The 22281-nt window shown below is 39.7% G+C and overlaps 1 protein-coding gene and 1 pseudogene across 1 annotated transcript in view; one reads left to right on the forward strand and one right to left on the reverse strand.

Moving 5' to 3' along the window:
* The window catches only part of MCTP1 (multiple C2 and transmembrane domain containing 1), a 716792-nt gene that overhangs the window by 668878 nt on the left and 25633 nt on the right, over positions 1-22281 (reverse strand). The gene's annotated exons all lie outside the window — the stretch shown is intronic.
* LOC118833474 lies at positions 14350-14774 on the forward strand (annotated as a pseudogene).

Raw genomic sequence — 22281 nt, forward strand, 5'->3', positions numbered from 1 at the left:
TTTGACTGGAATGGAAAGTACACAAGGGAGAGATAATAAGACTTAGGACTAGAAAGGTAGGTGAAAGTTAGATTGCTGAAGGCTTTATATGCCAAAGAGAGAATATTTTTAAATTTAATCCTCTAGGGAATGAGTCACTGATGTTTTTCTGAATAGAAGATTGACTGTGGTCCTGGTCAAATACGCATTTTCAAAATAGCAATATCACAGCTGGAAGGAGAATAGATACTGGTGGCAGGGAGACCAATTAAGAGGCAATGATATTAGTCCAAAGGATTGGTGATGAAGGCCTGCATCAACATAGAAGCTGTGTGAATAGAGAGAAAGGGACAGAAAGACGCAAGAGATGTAGTGGAGAAAATCAGTAACTACTTGAATATAGGGGTTTATGGTGAATGGAATCAAGGACAACACCATACTTGGAATGTCTGGATGGAGGAATGGGGGATAATGAAGATGAGTTTTGACATATGCAGTGAATGAGAAGAGAGATCAAGTCAGAGGACTTCTCTTTTTTTCTGTAAAGTAGGAGGCTTAGTCCTCAACTTAGAGAAAGGGGGATGAGGTATACTAGGTTTGTAGAGAGTGCAATGAAAAGTAAAATCAGTAGAGAATAAAAAAGAACTGTCACATAACAGTGAAGACACAATTGGAATAAGATAATAAATTTGTAATGGACCAAGTCAGCATGGTTAACATGAATTTCTTCAGGAGCATTCAGGAAACTGGCTAGGAATGAAAACAGAAGATTATGGGGGTAACTCAGCACTGGGTTCTGGCAAGATACGACTGAATTAGGGCAAATAATGACAGGATTCACTGTCTCATTATCTTTAATTCCCAAAGGGCTAGAATCTCCAATAGTTTCAAGATCTTGGAAGCTGGTGGAGAAAGAATATGACAATGATATATCCCTAGTGGCTAAACTTAACTCATGCTCCTCACCCATTTCACAATCTCCCAAGATGTCCATGCCTTTGCAGAGTCTGTCTCCCATATCCCAAATGCATTCCTTCACCCCTTAGAATTCCTAGTTTCCAATAAAGCTCAAGCTTAAGTATCATCACTTATAGGAAACCTGTCTTGATCCCCCTCAGGTACCAGGGTCCTCTCTAAAATTACATGTATATATTTTGTATTGAAGTTTATACATACCTGATTTTTCATCGCAAGAAGAGACTGTTTCATTTTGGATTTTGTATTTCCAGTATTTAGAACAGTACTTGGCACATAGTAGGTGTTTAATAAATGCTTGTTAAATAAATGAGGTACACTTAGGAGATGGTGTACATGTGGTATAGGCACTCCACTTTTGATGTGAGTCCCTGAAAGCAAGATTCTGAGAGAACCTTAGGTGAACTAGGGCTTACAATTGGAGAAGGTTTAGAGTTGTCCCCTTCTTAACATAGTTGAGGTCAACAACATTGCTCTGCTGGTCTCATGTTGAATCACTTTGTATATGTCTTCTCATATTTCCTTTCTATGCTTCATATTTGTCATTTTGTGAGATTACAATATTCTCTATCAATATAAAATTTATTGTGCTATTCAATTAATCCACATAAGCCATTGTTTCCAAGATTTTGTTTTTGCTTTTTGCTATTACAAATTAATTAGCTATAATTCTATCTGTATAAACAAAATGAGTCCTTTCTATGACATTTTGAGGATACTTTCTTAGAAACAAATCAATGGATCAAAAAGCATGATCGATTTGGTGACACTGTATATTACTAGATTGCTTTCTAAAATGTTTATACCAGTGTAATTCTGAACCAATGAAATAGTAGACAAACTTTTTTTAGCATGGGGATCTCTGAGTTGATAATCTATTGTTTCATCACACTTTAAGTGGTAAAAGGCTATTCCCTGATCACAGGTTAGAACACATCTCAGTTGAATCAAATCAAAGACATTTCAGCTAGGTGTGAGAAGAAGTATATTTTAATTGGTCACATCCTGTGGAACTTCTATAAAATAGCAAGCAAGTTTGGGGCCTGGAGATTTTAGCTGAAGTACTGGAAGCCTTCCAGCTAAGCCCTCTGAGAAGGAATTACTTGGGCAGTGAAGGAGGGAACCTTAGCTTCCCCTGGTTGTCCAGGAAGACATTTTAGAGGTTTAGAAAACACGGATTTTTTCATTGAAGAAGAATGGTTCTCAGTAGTGTCTGCATGGAGAGCGAGGCACAGACAGGATACGATGAAGAAAGGCAGGTTCAAAGTTCTACAAGAAGCCCACCACAAAAGCTGCCTAAAGGAAACTTCTTGAGTGAAAAAAGGACTTCCAGGAGTCATGATTTACCTCTCTGCAATATGGGTTCTCTGAGTTTGAAATCACTTTCCCCTGGACTGTGTATATATAGTGGGAAATTGTCACAGACTTTGGGGAAGGATAGGGTTTTCTACCAAATGTGATTACGTGCCACTTTACATGTCTCCCGGGATTGATGTTATCTAATGAGAAGATATTGGTAAAGCACTTAGCACAGGGCTTGGCACATAGTAAGTACTATGAAAATGTTAGCTATTGTTGTTGTTAGCTGTGTGACCCTAGCCAAATCACTTACCTGCTCTCTGCATCATCTGTAAAATGGGAATAATGATGGAACCTGCCTCCCAGTGTTGTCATGAGGATAAAAGGAGATATTTATGTAGTGCTTTGCAAACATTAAAGCACCATGAAATGGTGATTATTACCATTCCCTGATCCAGTGATCCTACCACTGAGTGTATAACCCAAGGAAGTCAAAGACAAAAAATGTATGTATAATTTGGACATATTTGTGTACATACACATATATAAGCACATTAATATTCATGGAAGCTCTTTTAATTGTAGCAAAAATAACTTTAAACAAGGTGGGTCGCTCATTGGGGAATGGCTGAATAAATTTTGGTGTGTGAATGTAATAGGATATTAAGGCAATATTATCAGTCCATGAGAAATAACGAAAATGTGAAATTTAGAAAGATATGAAAAGACTTGATTATAAGGTTATAGTGAAACTCATAGAAGGCAAAAAAAGCAGAGCTAGGAGAGCAATATTCACAATGACTACAGCAATATAAATGAAAACACTAAGGCATCAGAAATCGAATTTAATATAATAGCCTATCTTGGTTACAGAGGACTGGTGACTAAATGAGCTTCCATCCTCTCAACAGAATTATGAACGCATACTGCGTCACAAAGAATCCTTGCATTGGTTGGTTTTGACTGACTCTTTTTGTTTGTTATAAGGGAAGTTAATTGGTGAGTTATTGCCATTTAATAAGCAAAAGTTGGGAATAAGATCTTTTCTTAAAGAGCTTAATTAAAAACAGCAGATACAAGTGTTTAATAGAGGGATGTTTTCATTATCAGTCCCTCTCCCCACGGTTAACCAAATCACATTCCACTGTTCCCACAAAAGAACCCTATACGACAGCCAGGTTAATCTTACTGAACAGACTTATAGACTTATAGATTCCTGCATCTATGCCTTTTCTTGTGCTGTTCTTCTACGTCTCTACTCTCCCCTACCCCAATTCAAATCAAATGCAAGACCCAGCTCAAGTCTCACATTATTTCCATTAATTTCCATTAAACCTTTCCTAACTACTAAGGAAAAAAAAGTGAATCAGACTTGTAAAATGTTTAATTCTTCATACACCACATAAGAACTACTGGCAACGTCAGCAGACGACAACCAATTTTTGTTGCTTGACGTTCTCCCAAATTTCTCTCCCATCTGCTTGCCTGAAACTCCCAGCACTCATGTCATTCATTAAAGGCCTCCTTCTGGAATCATGTCTTTAAATGCACTAAGTTATCTGGAAAGTGTAATAGACACTAGTAAGCTAAACAAATTTTCAGGAATTACTTTAGAAAATCACTAACCATTGTTGACTAGGAGAAAACACAGTCCTGAACAATAGAACACAAAACTGAGTGGGGATGGTGTGGTTACAAATATGGAAAGTCAAGCAAGAAGACAGTAGCATGAGGGTCCCTGGTGGCAAGGAAACTAACTAAGGGAAGAGTACCCAAAGAAAACTGCGTACTTCATACAATTTTGCATAGTATCGGGAGAATTTAATAATTTCATATAAATTAAGAAAAAGGGATTGTTTTTATTTTAAAATATATAATGGTGGGGCAGCTAGTTGGCACAGTGAATAGAGCACCGGCCCTGGAGTCAGAAGGACCTGAGTTCAAATCCCTCCTCAGACACTTGACACGTACTAGCTGTGTGACCTTGGGCAAGTCACTTAACCCCAATTGCCTGGCCCTACACACACACACACACACACACACACACACACATATTTAAAATGGTTTAATGAAAAGACTATGGCTCAATTAAATAATAATCTGAAAATATAGAGCTGGATTCATGTACTGGCCTTGTCACTAAACTATTGATCGCATGCCTCAATTTATATTTTAACAACAAAATGAAATTTCATGCTAAAGATAATTCATAAAAGGGCTGAATTATAATATTTTACAGCAGTTTCAGATACAAAGAAAAGAAGTTTAATAAAATAAAAAATATGGCAAACCATCACAGCTTAGAACCACACCTTAGAACTAAACCAAGACTTTTGGGACAGCCCATATAAAAGACGTCCAAATATAAGCTAACCTATTATACCAGGACCAGCAGATAAAATGTTTGCTAAGTAATAATGGTAACAACAATTTGCTTTGCTCAGGACTTCGCAGTTTACAAAAGAGAAAATCTCAGAACATCAGAGTTAGAAGGGCCCTTAAGTGGCCTTCTAGTCAAACACATACTTTTAAAGTAAGAATCTCCTCTGCAGCATATCAGACTAATAGACATCTGGTGTTTGCTTAAAGACCCTCAATGAGAAAATACCCATCACCTCCAAAATTAGCCTGTTATAATTTTGTATAGTTCTAATTTTTAGGAAGTTTTTTCCATCCATCAAAGACATCTTTTTTTCTTTTTTTTTTTGGTAACTTCCACTTACTGAGACCTTCTAGACCCAAGAAAAACAAATCTAATTCTTATGAAATATTAAAAGCCTTCAAACAAACGAAAAAAAGCTACTGTGCTCCACTTAAGATTTCCCTTCTCCAGGCTAAACATTTCAAAGTCCTTCAATAGATTCTGAGATGACATGACCTCAAGGCTTTCTGCCATCTTGGTTGTCCTCCTCTGGACTTCTTCCAGCTTAAAAATGTACTTCCTAAAATGTGTTGCCCACAAGTAAACACCACACTCCAGATGAGGTCTTGCCAGGGCAAAACGCGGACCTCCTTATTTCTGGGCACTATCCATTCAGCTCTTAATGGACACTAAAATTATATTACCTTTCTTGGCCACCACATTACATCGTTGACACATGTTTAGCTTACAGTCAACTAAAACCATTTATCTTTTTTAAGATGAACTTCTCTGTGTCCCCCATCTTGTACGTGGGGGGGTTGTTTTTTTTAACCCATCTAACACTTTACATTTTCTCCTAGTTAATTTCATCTTTCGAGGCAGTGGAATATAATGACCTAAGAGGCAGAAAGACCAGGGTTCAGGTTTAACCTCTGTCACATCCTAGTTCTGTGATTCTGAGCAAATCACTTAACCTCTCAATGCTCAATGCAGGTCTGAAATGATAAGCTGCAGAGAAGGTAACAATTTGAACTGGCAAAGGGAGTCTCCTCACCTGAGTATTTGTTCCCTATACCAAAGCAATCTGCTAAATTTAACCTTACTCAAATGTTCTACCCTGTGAAGATAGTTTTGAAGCTTGACTCTGCCATCTACTGTGTTAACTATCTTTCCTAGCTTTTCTGTCTCACAATAATAGCTAACATTTACATAGCACCTACCATGTGCCAGACACCATGCTAACGAGAATAAAAAAAAAAACTAGGCAAAATAAAGTTCCTTGTCCTCAAGGAACTTATAATTTAATGGAGGAGACAACATGCAAACAAATTTAGACAAAGTAAGCTTTGTACAGGATAAATAGAAACAATTAACAAAGGGCAATGAAATTAAGAAAGCTTTCTGTAAAAGGTGGGATTTTAGTTGAGAATTAAAGTAAACCAGGGAGGTCAGTAGTCATGGTGGAGGGGGGAGGGCATTCTAGGTACAGGGATGGAAAGAAAAAATACTGGGAGCTGAGAGATGGGGTCATGGAACAGCTAACCAGGATACTGGGGTCACAAGATGGAAGAATATGAGTTTTGGGAGTGTGATAATACTAGAAAAGTAGGAAGGGGCCAGGTTATGAAAGTCTTTGAATGTCAAACAGAGCATTTTGTATTTACTCCTGGAGGCAACAGAAAGTCCCTGGAATTTATTGAGTAGGAGACATTACAAAGACCCCTTACATATGGAACTTTGTTTTAGGAAAATCTTTGTAGTTATTGAATGGAGGATGTATTAAAGTGGGGAGAGATCTGGGCAGAACCACTGGAAGACTCAGTGGGCTTCAGATTCCTCCCTTTCCAGTTGAATTCTTAGCAACTTTATTTCTAAAGCTCTGGATTTTCCATTTATGATTCCATTTTTTAAACTTCACCAGAAAATTATTCAGCCAATGTAACTCACTATCTAATCAGAATCATTTTTTATAATCAGGAAACAGTTGTGAGCCACTGGTTTAATCATATAGAATCAAGTCAACAGCATTTTAATGCACCTCCCATAAGCACAGGGCTACTGTGAGGGACATGGAAAAGGAGAAGAGACAGGAGCTGACTTCAAGGAGTTTACCAACTTAACATAAAGCTTGTAAAAAGTTAAATAACAACCAAAAAATATCAGACCAAGATAACACAATTAATTATCTGATGAGCTGTACAGATAGTGGCTGCTACAGTAATTTAGACATGAGAAACAACCACTATCTAGGATGAAGACGATGGGATTCATTCTTCTATCCATTGATTCAACAGACCTTTATTAAATGCCTGCTGGGAGCTGGGCACGTGTTCCAGTTGGGAGAAATATAATAGTTTGATAAAAAAAAATAGCACCTGCTTGCATAGAGCTTATAACAAATGGCAATCAAGGCAGGCAGATAGATGGCCAAGTGGATCAGCATTGGACTTGGAGCCAGGAAGACACGAATAGAAATCCTGCCCCCAGAGACTTTCTAGTTGTGTAATACTGGACAAGTAACTTAATCTCTCTGGGTCTCAGTTTCCTCATCTTAAAGATAGAGAAAATATGAACACCTACCTCACATGATATTGTGAGGATCAAATGAGATAATAACATAACTAATATAATAAAAAGTGGCTTGCAAATCTTAAAGCACTATATAAATGCTACCTATCCTTATCATTATCACATTCTACATAAACACAGATGATTATAATACACAATAACCCATGATAAATGAATTAGAGAGTACAAAGCAAAGTGCTTTATGAGAAGAAAGGCCAGATGGACAGGTAATCAAGGAAGCCTTAGTGGAGAAAATAACACTTGGGTGGGCTTTAAAGGATGGGTAGGAATTTAGCAGTTAAAAGGAACAGAAAGATGTTCCAAGAGTAATAGGGGTGGGGGTGGGAGGAAGTCAGACCAAGTGCCTCTGGTCTGAATTGGAAAATTGACTGACCCTGCGGAGCCAGTGCCCTGGCTACTCTCTGGAGAATCACCTCTGAAGGTCTTTGGAACTCTTACGGCACTCCCACTGTACCAAGCAGAAGTTTCAACATTTATAGAGAGAATAAAGTTTTTTTTAATTCCTTCTGTAGTTTCAGGCATTAATTTGTTCAAAATGCCAGACATCATCAAGAGAAATGCTAATAAAAATATTGGCCACTTGTCAGAGTTTTTATGATTCCAAGAGTCATTTTTTTAAAAAAAAATTCAAGATGACTTCTGAGAGAGATTGCTTAAATTTATATGGTTAGAGCTAGAAGGGACAACAAAGATCATCTAGTAAAGGACTTTTTACCTTTTTGTGCCTTGGACCCCTCTGTAGGTCTGGTGTAGTCTACACACCCCTTCTCAGAATAATATACTTAAATACATAAAATAAAATACAAAGGAAACCAATTACAATGAAATAGTAAAAAAAAATAAATTTAATGTAAGTTTATGGATAGGCTTAAGAACACTTGATTTAGTACAACTCCTGAATGTTACACATGTGAAAACTGAGACCAAGAGAAGTGAATTAACTAAAGTCAGAGAAGCAATAAATAGCAGAGCTGGGATTTGAACCCACATCCTCTGCCTTGGCACACCATATCCTTCCCATTGCACCACTCAGACACTAAGGCTCTCCTTAAATATTGTTTTTCCCTGATATATTCTTTTTCTTTAAAATAAAATATGAAAAAGGTTTGATTATTTTTTCTGGATCTATAGGGGAAAGGAACTAAATAGAGCAGATGCCATTTTGTTCCCTAAACATTACAGTCTTGTTGGAGGGAAGTAACAGCCACATCTTGCAACTGTAATGCCAATTTTCATAAATATTATTCAAAAGCAATCTGTTTATTTTTTTAATAAAAATCATGGACTGAGATCAGAACAACACATTACCTTTTACTAGGACTTAAGTCTTTGCAATGTACTTTTTTGAAAAAATCCCTGTCAGGAAAAAAAAATCCTCATCAGAAAGGCTGATCCTAAAAACCCCCCATCTTCCCAACCTGATCAGTCAAGACATGCAATAAAAAAATTTAAATGCTCTTGAATTGTAGATCAGAGCCAGGGGTTTTCAGCTGGCAACATGGTAGGTTGTTGGCTAACTTCCATTACCTATGCTACTGCCCTGAGCTCTCCTCAGAACAAATGCTAATAAAAGTTTCTAGCATTGTTCTTTGAGAAAATGATAAGGACAGTTTAGGGAAGCCTGTCACTGAAGAAAAAAATGGAATTCCTTAATTAGGATGAAATGAGAAAAGTGCTCTTAAGTAGAGACATACAGATCTCAAGACACAATTTTGTCTACAAAGACTGTCTCTGAAGTCACAAATCAGATCAGTAAGCATTTATTAAGTGCTTACCATGTACCAGGCACTGTACTCAGCCCCAAGGAGACAAAGAAAAAGAAAAATATAGTCCCTGCCCTCCAGAAGCTAAGATTCTATTGAAGAAAACATGAGAACAACTATACACATACATGAGGGCAAACTGGAAGTAATCTGAGAGGAAGGACACTAGCCTTGAGGGGGACCAGAAGAAGGCTTCTTGCATAAAGTGAGATTTGAACAGAGGTCGAAAAAAGTCAGGGAAGTCAGGAGGTGGATATGATAAAGGGAAAACATTCTAGGCATAGAGGGGCCAGCCATTGAAAAGGCATGGAGTAGTGAGATGGGATGTCAGTTTAAGGAACAGCCAGGAAACCAGCGTCCCTGTATCACAAAGTGGAGGGGAGTGAAATCAAACCGGAACAGTAGGAAGGGGAAAGGTTGTGAAAGGCTTTAAAAACTAAAGGAGAAGAGCAGGTAGGTGGTACAGTGGCTAGAGCACTGGCCTGGACTCAGGAGGACCTGACTTAAAATATGACTTTAGATACTTACTAGCTGTGTGACCCTGGGGAAGTCATTTATTGCCTCGAAATTTAAAAAAAAACCTGAAGAATTTTATATTTGATCCTGGAAGTGGTAATCCCCAAAATTTGCAGTCCCATTTAAGTGAATACAGTTTGTTTTGTTTTCTTGATAAACATTCCATCTTTTAAGATAACATAGGAAACCTCAGGAAATCTAGATTAAAATGCCAACCTTAATATGAGGGTGAGCCTTTGAGCCAATCACTCATGCCCTCTGAACCCTAGTTCCTCACTCTGAAAGGGAGAAACATGGTGTGTCACCCTTAGTCTTACAGCATTGCTGTGGGTTGGTGGACATAACTTAATGCTTCATTTGCAATCCTTGGGACGAGGTAATATACAAATACCAAGAGAGAGGTACTTCTCTACCCATTTCTCTACAGGCTTGTGTCTGAAATTTGAAGCCAAAATATGTTTCTATAGCCAAAGAAGTAATATTATCCCCACAGCATTTGGGAAAGATAAAAGTCACACAAGATTTAGAATATGATGAAAAGGCCTAGAATTTTTTCTTGTAAAAAAAAAATCACATTCTGTAGCATTTACCATCTTAGTTTAACTCCACTGCCCTCTGGTGCTCAACTGCTGTTCTTTTCTAGCTTTACATAGTATTTTTTAAATTTTCTAATCTCCTAACCTAATCTATCTAATAACAACAAAAATAATGAAAGCTAATGTTTATATGTTGTTTTCCTGCTTGTAAAGTGCTCTACAGACATGATCTGAGAGAGCATTCATCTTAGAAGGATGTCAGAAGACCTGAGTTCAAATTCTGCCTCAGATACTCACTAGCTATATGACCTGGGGCAAGTCACTTGACCTCTGTCTGCTTCTGCTGAATATCATCATTTGATTTTCATTAACAACCCTGTGAGGCACCTTGTTACTTGTACTTTACAATTCTAGAAACTGAGGTACAGAGAGAGAGACATGTGGCTTACCTATGGTCACTCAGCTAGTAACAAAAGTTGGATCTGAACTCAGGACCTCTTGAGTCTAAACCCTGTATTGTTTCTGCTCTTGTCATGATGTCACCTCTGCACCTAACTGCCCAATTTTCCATTTTGTGAATTCATCTATGGTCCTTATAGCTGAAGTTTCACAATCCTTTTTTGAAAAATGTTCTATTGCAGGGGCAGCTAGGTGGTGCAGCGGATAGAGTGCCAGCCCTGGAATCAAGAGGATCTACATTCAAATCCAGCCTCAGACACTTACTAGCTGTGTGACCTTGGGCAAGTCATTTAACCTCAATTGCTGAGAGAGAGAGAGAGAGGGCGGGAGGGAAGGAGGGAGGAGGGGGGAGGGAAAGGGAGGGAGGAAGAAGGAAAGAAAGAAGGAAAATATATCACAGCATGGTGGCTCAGTGGACAAAGCATTAGAAGCAAGTTCAAATCCAGCTTCAGATATATACTAGTTCTGTGACTCTGAGCAAGTTCTTAATCACTATCTGCCTCAGTTTCCTCATCTGCAAAATGGCGATAATAATAGCCCCTGCCTCTCCCTGTTGTGGTGGTCAAACATTTGTAAAGTGCTTTGCAAACCTTAAAGTGCTATAGAGGTTCTAGCTATTGTTATTTCATTTATGTTTTTGAATGTTATTTCTTTTAAAAAAAATATCGAGGAGGGCAGAGCCAAGATGGCAGCTGGAAAGCAGGGACTTGCTTAAGCTCTCCCCCAGATCCCTCCAAACACCTGTAAAAAAATGACTCTGAACAAATTCTAGAGCTGCGGAACCCACAACATAGCAGAGGGAAGCAGGGCTCCAGCCCAGGAGAGCCCGGATGGTTGCCAGGAAGGGTCTATCGCACGGTGCTGGGAGTGGAGCGCAGCCTAGCATGGGCCCCACCAGGATAGACCAGACCGGGGGTTGGCTGGAGCGGGCTTTAGGGCTATGAATCATTAAACTGTGACAGTTACCAGACTTCTCAACCCACAAACACCAAAGACCACAGAGCAGGTTAGTGGGAAAACTGCTAGATCAGGTTAGAGAGTGGTGCAGCCCTGGGGGTGGCAGAGGTGGTGCGGCTGAGGTGGTGCAGCAGCAGCAGGAAGCTCTTGTGGCTGCTTCCAGAGCTCCAGCGTCAGCTACTTCCTGAGTCCCTGGCTCAGCCAGTGGGAGGAATCAAGTGGCAGATCAGAGTGGGAGTGCTGGGAGCACTTTGCCCTGCTTGGATCTGGGTTGAATTCTTGGTTGGTGGTTCTTGGGGGAGGAGGAGCACTGCTGTGGCAGAGCTTGCAGTGACAGCGCAGTACAAGTGGCTCTGAAAACAGCAGTGCAGCCCCTAAAGCTTGGGACAAAGTACTCTCTACTCTATAAGCAGTCATTCCCTGACAAAAAGCTCAAAGGTCAAGTAGTTGGCTGGGAACGTGGCCAGGCAACACAAAAGGATGCAGACTCAGACTCTAGAATCTTTTTTTGATGACAAAGAAGATCAAAACATACAGCCAGAAAAAGTCAACAAAGTCAAAGAGCCTACATCAACAGCCTCCAAGAAAAATATGAATTGGTCTCAGGTCATGGAAGAGCTCAAAAAGGATTTGGAAAAGCATGTAAGAGAAGTAGAGGAAAATTTGGGAAGAGAAATGAGAGTGATGCAAGAAAACCATAAAAAATAAGTCAGCGACTTGCTAAAGGAGACCCAAAAAAATACTGAAAAAAATATATCAACTTCTTTCATCAACTCATTGCCTGCTCATTTATCCATATAAATACAATCCAAACTAACAAAATTGGTTGTTGTTGTAGTTTAGTCAATTCATCATGTCTGACTCTTCACGACCCCACTACGGTTTTCTTGGCAAAGATGCTAGAGTGGTTTGTCATTTCTTTCTCCAACTCATTTTACAGATAAGGAAACTGAGGCAAATAAGGTTAAGTGAGTTCCTCAGGGTCACACACTAGTAAGTGTCTGAGACCAGATTTGAACTCACAAAGAGGAATCTTCCTTACTCCAGGCCTAGCACTCCATCTACTGCAATACCTAGCTACTCAGCAAATTTGGTGACTTTAAAAAAACAAACATAACTCAACAGATGCAATTAGAAACATATGAAGGAAGCATCTGACAGAAAACATACTATGGGTGTAAAAGAGTTTAAGAATGTGAAAAATGTGAAAGTCTTCTTCATATGCAAGCATTATGCTTGTTTTTGTGAAATGTCCTAAGAGGTAATAAAATATGAGAAACAAAAATAAAAACTGAAAGGCAAAATGCTGAAACAAAGATGGTCAAATTTCCAGAATAAAACTTGAAGGAAGAATGAATATGTGTATTAGCAAGCACCCTAGCACACCCAGGATAGGCTGCTAGCACAGGTTCTTTGACCTGCTTTTATGAAGAAAAGACAGCTTCAAAGGGGTTTAACAAATTAAACAAATGCAGATTTTATCCTGTCTAACATTCTCACAAGGGTTGCTGAGCACCAACTCCTACAGCATTCCCTCATCACCCTTCTGGCAGGGGCTGACGAGGAGATGGGGCAACTCCCCCTACGTCTCAATGGGGCCAATAGAGACAGGCACAACTTGGGCATTCCCCTAAATCCCCTCAAGCCTCAATGGGGGCCAGTTGAGGCAAACACAGATTCCCCCCAAAGCCTTGAAGGAGGCCGGTCAAGGCACATGCAGCATCCTAGCTTGTGCATTTCAACCCTAAAAGTTCCCCACTTACTGATCAGTACCCACCTCCTTTATACTTACACTCCACCCCTCCAGGGTCCTGACATTTGCAATCTAAACGGGTGACACCTGGCCTTTACAATCTACATGGGTTGTGGTGGAGATGTTTTGAACCATAGAACTCATATCTAACACCTGGGTACAAAAGATTGTTATGGCCATGGATCCTGGAAAACCAAACTCCAAAACATCTTATGCATACAGTATGTATGCTTTATTTGTTGTTGTTATTGTCAAGTTTCAGTCATGTCCAACTCTTCATGACCCCACTCAAGGTTTTCTTGGCAAAGATACTGGTGTGGTTTGTTATTTCCTTCTCCAGCTCATTTTATAGATGGGGAAACTGAGGCAAACAGGGTGAAGTGACTTGCCCAGGGTCACACAGCTAGTAAGTGTCTCAGGGTGGATTTGAACTAAAGTCTTCCTAACTCCAGGCCCAGTACTCTATCCACTGAATCACCTAGCTGCATGAGTATAGCCTTACAGCAGCTATCAAATGCATTGTTTCAGTTGTACCACTCCTTCTGAAAACAAAAATTATTATTTAGTTATATTATTTCTTCTGAAATAACCTAATTGAGGAACAAAAAACTAATGTATCAAATTTGAGACATTTCAATATCATATAACGAGTGGCCTCCACATACTCTTAGTTCTAAGCTGGGCAAAGGGATCATCTATGGTTCTCCCAAGCTATGCAAACTCTGTAAGGTTCTATCATGCTAGAAAGTCATTGTTTCATCAATAGGCCACATCAGCTTTCCAAGGACCAGCCTACCTAAGTGCTAAAGGACTTATCACAATTTGGATGGCCACTAGGTGATGAATTCTTTGAATATGGAAATCCATGAAACAAGTAAAACTACAGCATGGCCCTGGGTACTACATAGCCCACTTCAACTGTTGAAATTACTGTGGTAAAGTAGTAGAAAAGGAGACAGAGGGTACTAAGACAGACACCTAGATCTAGATCACCCATGTCTTAGCTGTTGATACTTTAAGTATTATGGTGGCAGCAGATCTGGCTTGAGCTGTGTCCCCTGCTACTCTTGGATCCTCATTCCCAGTGCCATGCAACTCCCCGCTCCTCCTTCTTCTTCTCCTCTTCCTCCTCCTCTGCCACCCCATGTGCCCAGGCCCATCATGGCTGACCAGCTGACTGAAGAGCAGATTACAGAGCTCAAGGAGACCTTTTCCCTGTCTTATAAGGATGGAGATGGGACTATCCACCAAGGAGCTGGGCACAGCAACATAGTCCTGGGCTCAGAGACTGAGCTCCAAGGTGTGATCAGTGAGAGGCAGATGCGAATGGGACCACTAACTTCCCTGAATTCCTGACTATGGTGGCAAGGGATATGAAGGACACAGACAGTGACAAAGAAATCAGAGAGGTATTCCATGTCTTTGACAAGGATGGAAATGACTATATCAGTGCCACAGAGCTTCATCATATGATGACCAACCTTGGGGAGAAACTGACTGAGGAGGTGATGATCCAAGAGGCAGACATAGAGAGAGTTGGCCGACTTAATGATGAAGAGTTTGTACAGATGATAACTGAGAGGTGAAGGTCCCAGGCCATCTGCTGACATCCGTTCTCCTTTGGTCTCTCTTCTCTCTAGAGTGTGCTCGCTCTCTCTCTCTGTCTCTCTCTCTCTCTCTCTCTCCAACACTCTTAGTTGAATAAACTGGTTCTCAGCCAACCTTGACTGACTGAGAATCCAATATAAAGCAACACAAAAAAGTATGAAATTATTGTCCAGTGACCAACAAATGGATATCCTAGAAGAGGCATTAAATTATATTAATCTTAATGTTCTTGCTATAGGTAGAAGATGAAATGAAATTACAGTGAAATGGGAGGGTGGTTCACAGTTTACTACTTGGAGAGTGTATCAGCAAGGCAATAAACACAACATTGATGATAAATGTGAATATGCCTATGTAGTTCTGTATCGCAAAATATAAGAGACTCTCCATGTAGAAGAAGGAAGAAGCAAAACATTTATTCAGACATCAAAGAACAAAGTCCCAGAACCAATAACTCCAGCCCATCCAAGCAGCAACGAACTCCCAGAACCAGTAAGCCCACTTTATCATAACAGCAAGGAACTTAAAACACAATATCATAGTATGGAGTTTTGCCATCCTATTAGCCTTCTGTAATAGCAATTAAGGTGGGATTTTTTGTTGTTGACCTTTAATGATTCTGGTCTTTGTTTGAATGGGGCAGATAAAGTGGGATGTTTTTGTATTTCTCAGCACTGAGACAATTGGGAGCCATTGATTTGCATCTGATATTATATTGGGGGTGGGGAACTTCTCCATACCCAGCCTGGGTGAGGTCGTGGCCCTGAACAGGATATATAAGCACAAAGGTTAGTGTTCTTGCTCGGAGCTCTGAGCCACAGCAGGAGTAGCATGTGACTCTGGGCCAGCCATTCCAATGAGCTCCCCAGCTATACATCCAGATATTGAAAACTACAAATTATATTTGGTCTGTAATTTAGGGTGCTGGCTTTTTCCCCTGAACTAGGTGGATGTTATTTGTATGCTGGATTAAAGTAAGATTGTTAACCCCTTAATGTTGCTTTCCTTAAGTAAAGCAGATCTAAAGGACCTGTGTTGGCAGCTTTCTGGCTGCTGGTTGTTGGTGGATCTTACACCCCCTCAGAAGCTGCTAGCTGGATTTTTGATACACCTTCCCACAAACACACTCACAGCACAGCTAGCACACCTCCTCACTCTCCCTCAGCTCTAACTGCTCTGAGCATTTCCTGCTCCACCCTTTCCTGTTCTTCTCACTCAGCAAGCTCCTCCCACCACATGTGACTTAGGCTTCCTGTGACATAAGCAGGTCATATGGGCCTATCAATGAATGGGGGAAATCTTCAAATTTAATTTACCATTATAGAGAGACAAATGGAGGAGTTCAAAGAGTTGATATTATTGAGCATCAAAAGGCAACAAAGAAGATAATTTCATGAGGAAGTAATATCAATATCTTAACATCAATATTCTTCCAGCAATGCAGTATGGCTATGACTCATAGAATTACATAAAGAGTATGAACTTAGACATGTCACTTAACCTCTCTTAAGGTCCCATTAGGTCATTAGACCCATAAGGTCTAATGGTCTCTTTTAGCACCAAATTTGTGATTCTACTTTTCAATGCCAAAGAATTTTTCTAAAATTACAACACAAGGAAGAGAAGCAGTTGCTTGTAATGGATAGAACATTTAACTTGGAGTTTGGAGATATGGATTTTAAACTGCCTCAAATAAGCTGTATGATTACGGGCAAGGAAAGCACTTTGAGAGGTGACTCAAAGCTCCAGTTTCCTTATCTACAAAATAGGGATAATAGTGTTTCTTCTGCCTCCCTCATGAAGTTATTATTGTAAAGAAGGTAATTCTCTTTTTCTTTTTTTTAAAGACTGGATCTCCCTATTTTATCCAGAATGGAAGCACAGTGACTACTCACGGGTTCAATGCCTCTATTGATCAGCAGTGGTAGCCTTGAGCTGCTTTGTTTCTGACCTGGACCAGTTTGCCCCTCTAGGCAACTCAAGGGTCACCTGCTCCTGGAGGCTTACCACATTGATGTGAGATTTGCTGTGGACCCCTAATCAACTTACTGCAGCTCAGAATTCCTGAGTTCAAGGAAACTATCAGCCTCAGGCTCTCAGTCAGCAGGAATTGGGCATATGTCACCATACCTTGCAAGGAAATTAATTTTCAAACCTTAAAGTACCTTAAATATACACAAGGTTTTTTTTCCCTTCAACTTGCAGATAATTATCACCAAAAAGAAATAAAAATAACCATTTCTTATGCTTGAGGACCTGAAGACAAAGGAGAAATATAGCAACAGGAGAGCTTTAGGCATTTCCTTCCAACAGTCAGAAAAGACTTTGGGTGGTCCCAGCAAGCTAAAAAAGGTTCAAATACAAGGCCAGAGATAAACTGTCTATTTGTCATCCAAGGACTAGCCTACCTAGCTTATCACCAAAATGGCAGTCATCGAATGATTAATTCTTTTTTTCTCCAGTCACTTATCAAATTGTCATCTAAGGAATGAAAGATTATAAGCTTATAGTATTTAGAGATGGAAGTCACCTTGGAGAAGGGGTTCTCAAACTGGGGTCCACAGTCCCATTTCTGAGGGATTTACAGATAAATTTCAGAGAGCCCATGTACTTGAACTGGAAAAAAATTACATCTTCATTTTCAGTAATCTTATTGAAATTTAGCATTTCCTTCAATTATCTAAAACCATTATTCTCAAACTGTGTTCACAGGCTTTACCAGGTTGTCAAAGAGGTCCATGACACAAAAAAAAGTTAAGAAACAGAATTAGAGGCAGCTAAGTGACATAATGGGGCAGCTCAGTGGCTTAGTGGATAGTTCTGGGTCTAGAGTCATTTAACCGTGTTTGCCTCAGTCACAAACCCTATTGGCCTCAGTTTCATCTATAAAATGAGCTGGAAAAGGTAATGGTAAGCCACTCCACTATGTTTGCCTAAAAAACCCCAAATGGGGTCACGAAGAGTTAGACAAGACTGAAAAATGACTGAACAACCCAATCATACAGTGTGTTTAATAACTGCTTGTCTGTTGCTTGCCTATTCATCCCTGGAAAAGCTCCTGCCATGTTCTCCCTCACCTCTACCTCTTGGCAATCCTAGCTCTCATCAAGTTTTAGCTCAGGTATTACTGTCTATACAAAGCCTCTGCCTAATCTCCTCTTGTTTATGCTCCTCCATCTCCAAGATATGACCTCCGCATGACTTGGTATACACTTTGTGCCCACCCCAAAAGAGAATTAAAGATGAAGTCCTCAAAGAGACGAGACTGTTTGTTTTGTTTTTGTCTTTTTATTTGCAACACCTAACAAAGCACCTATCAAATTTGGAGGAATTAGGGACCTGTAATTTTATTGGTCCCAGAATCTCATAGAGCTGAAACACCCTCCAAAGATGCAGATTAGCAAATTGTCTATAGTTTATAATCTTAGTTCAGGCCTGCACAACATATGGCGTGCAGGCTGCCCGTGGCCCATGAAAGGATTTCGGGTGGCCCTTGAAAAATGTAGAGGATGTAAAAGAATACTAAGACATAACAAGTGCTTGGTCTCTGCCCCACTTAAGTGGCCTTCCACCAGTCACTATTGTACCTGTCTTGTAATTGGCAGGTGGGTTCACAACGAAAACTCTTTCCTGTATGTCATGTAACCTGTGACAACCAACCATCATCAATCTGTCTCTAGTCTTAGAGGAGCAATTTCATGATAATTAAAAATCTTACATAATAAGTGTAATTCATTGATATTAATTGAAATTTTCCCTTTTCTAAAATATGGTTTATTTGTGAAATAGTTTAATCATTAATTATACCTTTACTTGGAAAGTGAGCCACTAAACACCTATTTGCAGTCCAAAGAAGTATTTTGGCCCCTACCTACTGCCAAGTTGTGCAGGTCTGTCTTAGTTGGTGAGGAATATGGGAGGTTAGAGGCATATCTGTGGTCACAAAGCAATGTTTCAAAAGAAGGACTTTTGACTCCAAGGATGGCCCTCTACCCACTATCCCAGGTTATTTCTCTGAATAACACCTGTGTTATATACTTCAAAAGGTCTACGCTTACTCCTACCACTAATGATGATTACAGACCCCTTGAGGCCTTAAAAAGTGTTCATGGTAATAAATTTCTAATATTTAAGATTTGTCACCTTAGAGGAGGGGGCCCATAACCTGGACTCCAGGTCCTGCTGTGGCCAAAAAAAATCTGTGTTGCCTGCTAACCAACCTTAGAGTGATAAACTTCTTCCAACTTACATGGGTTGGAGCTCAGACATCAGAATCAGGCAACCTCTGGGTTAATATTCAAAGCCCGTTCCTGCTCAATAGGGCCTACCAGAGCCTGAGTTCTGGAGACATAGCCTAAAAAAGCCTCAGGTCACCTTGGTGCCATGATGAAGCACCAGAGTAAGACTGAAGTGGAAGATACAGTACAAAATGAAGAAATGATTTATGCTGGGTTTGATGCTGAGGTTGATAAATTAATTAGTGCTTCTACTTATGGCATTATGTTTTCTGGAAAAGAAATACTGTCTCTTGGCAGTATACAGATCAAAGAGTATTGTTTATATCCAGATTTATTGGAGAGGGCAGAAAGTCAACTTTCATAAAACAGAAACAATTAAGCAAAACCCTTTAATTTATCTTAATGTTTCAAGCAGACCACTTGAAGACTTCAATTTATATGTTTGTCTCTTCCATGGTCTGAACCTTCAAGCAGTTTATAGACCATGACCCTTCAAGATTTATTCAAAGTGGGCTAGTTCTTTCAACAGCAAGTGTTTGGGGTTTTTCTGTTACATTAGCAAAATGATTTTTGAAAAAAATCTGTAAATCCATCAATTTCTGTTGTAGAAACTCTAACTTCAAAAAGTTTCTTTTTATTCCTTTCTTCTAATCTGTAAGTTGAGAACTCATGGAGAAAAAGAAAAAAAAGAAAGAAAGAAGAGCTCTTCACATATTCAGACTATAGCACCTGGAACAGTAGGCTTTACCATTTTCAATCCATGACTGTGCTCTGAAATTCACAGCCCATGGAGAATCTCTCCCCTGAGCACATGACAATGGGAGATTGAGCTGCATTTTCTACCACCATTTACTTTACAATAGTGCTCAATAAAAAGTAATAGGGAAAAAAGAAATGACCTGTTTTTCCAGAGAGGAAAGATTTACCCTCATCTGATAGAGTCATTCATATTTCTTATAGACATTCTAAGAAAACCACATCTTGGTAGAGTTTGAGTGCATTCTGTCTATATTTATAATGGTCACAACGTTTTGCCAAGTGAAATGGAGGGGAAAGGCAAAAACTAGAACCAGTCTAACAATAATACATACTGAAAATTGACAAAATATCTGAAACATAAGATTTTCAGCTGAAAGGCACCTTCGAGATTGACTAACCTAAGTTTTAACGATGTGTCTAAGGTCACACAAGCAACAAGCTGCCCAGAATTCAGGTATTATGTTCTAGGCCAGGGTGTCAAATTCTAGGATTCTTGGTAGGGCAGAATGACCTAGAAAACTATGTGTTAACATTATCTAGTTTTTACTGTATTTTTATTTATTTCATATGTCCCAATTATATTTTCTTGGCCATTATATGGGCCATGCTTGGCTCCATATTTGACATCTCTGTTCTCAACTATAAAGCTATTTCTCATCCCAGTAATTCCAGACTGTCTTCTAAATGCTCTACTACTGACGGCTTCACCCTCACCAGTCTCTGCATCCTGTTTTTGATGGCTGAGTGTGAAAACCAGCCAAGGAGAGAGGGAACAAGAGTCAGGGAGGAAGAAGGAGTTTGTTTATTTTAAAATTCTCGGGTTTTTAGAAGGGCCTTTATGAGTCAAATTTTGCAGCATATACCAAATACACATTAAACTGACAGTTGGGAAACACTACCATAAAAAACATCTTATTTGAAATCTTTGATGACAAAAACTGAGATCTAACCAAAAAATCACAACTGTCTATATGAAAGGTAGAAAATAAGAAGGTGAAGTCTCTCCCCACTCCAATCCATCCTCCCACCCCTATTCACAATCCAGTGGCTCCCTATCACCTCCAGGATTAAAGTCAAAATGCTATTTCGCCTTCAAAGCCTTTCATAACCTGGGCCCCTCTGACTTTTCCTACACCTGAGTCCTCCCAACAAGTACTCTTCCACGCAGTGACACTGACCTCTTGGCTGTTTCACCTAAATGAATCATCAATTGAACAATCTCTGTCTTTCAGTTCTAGGCATTTTCTCTAGCTGTCCCCTATGTCTGGAACACTCTCCTTCCTCCATTGCACCTACTGACCTCCCAGGCTTCCTTGAAGTCCCAACTAAAATCCCATCCTTACTGGAAGCCTTTCTCAACCCCTTTTAACTCTAGTGACTTCCCTCTGTTAATTATTTGTCCTTTATGTAGCTTGCTTTGTCTGTGTTTGTTTGCATGCTATCTCTACCGCTAGATTGTAAGCTCCTAGAGGGCAGCTACTAACTTGGCTCTTTTTATATCCTCAGCACATAGCATAGTGGCTGGCATATAACAGGAGCCTAATAAATGTTTATTGATTTCCCTAGTAGAGACAAAGGTAAATTCTTAAACTTGGGTTCAAAAACTCAGCTGGTTAAATCATATGAAAAAGATGAAGGATTTTAGTGAATTCTAAATTTGACATGGACCCTAGTACAAAACACAAAAATACTAGTAAAAAAAAGCTAAGCTGCATTAGTACATGTGGAGTGTCCAGAACAAGGGAGTATCCCTTGAGTGTCCCTCCTTGACTCTGGTCAGAGTGATGGGGTGCTTGGGTGGCTATGCTTGGACCACAATTCCTAAACCATATTTCTCCCTAGCCTCAAAACACTATCCCTGCAGTTTCTCCCCAGCCATAGGACATGTGCCTAGCAATAACTCATGACTAGGCCCCAACAAAACACTTACCTCTCTCCCTGGTACAGTAACAAACTGCACCTGTAGGAATTATTAGCTTGAACTGGCTTTGTATTGGCTCATAAAGATATTTTGCACCCACAAAGCTATTTTTACCAACTCCCTACCTCATTATATGCATCCTGGACTCCTCACTATGTGTATCCTAGACTTTAGACATATGTATACTCTCTACACCTATCTTGTCAAACGAGATACTTATTGGGGGCAGACTGGGCAATCCTCAGTCAGCCCTGATGACTTAGTGATGTAGCAGACTTAAAAACCACACCTCCCTGTGGGCCCCCCTTGGGCTGTTCCTAGTGAACTCTGGGTAAAACACCTGTGCAGTAGATACAAAAAGTGCATGTTCCTTTAAGAACTGACCACTTCTTAACCACTTCCCTAATCCCACCCTGAATCATCCAATTAGCATACCTGGCACATATTTTACTATAGTTTACCCTATGTAAACTTTAACTTTACCCCTCAGGTCACAGGTTCCTTAAGAACTTTCGTCCACTGAAAAGAGGAAAAATAAGGTGCAGCTAGGTGGCCGGCCCTGGAGTC

This window comes from Trichosurus vulpecula, chromosome 1 (assembly GCF_011100635.1).
Source record: "Trichosurus vulpecula isolate mTriVul1 chromosome 1, mTriVul1.pri, whole genome shotgun sequence".
Taxonomy (NCBI): Eukaryota; Metazoa; Chordata; class Mammalia; order Diprotodontia; family Phalangeridae; genus Trichosurus; species Trichosurus vulpecula.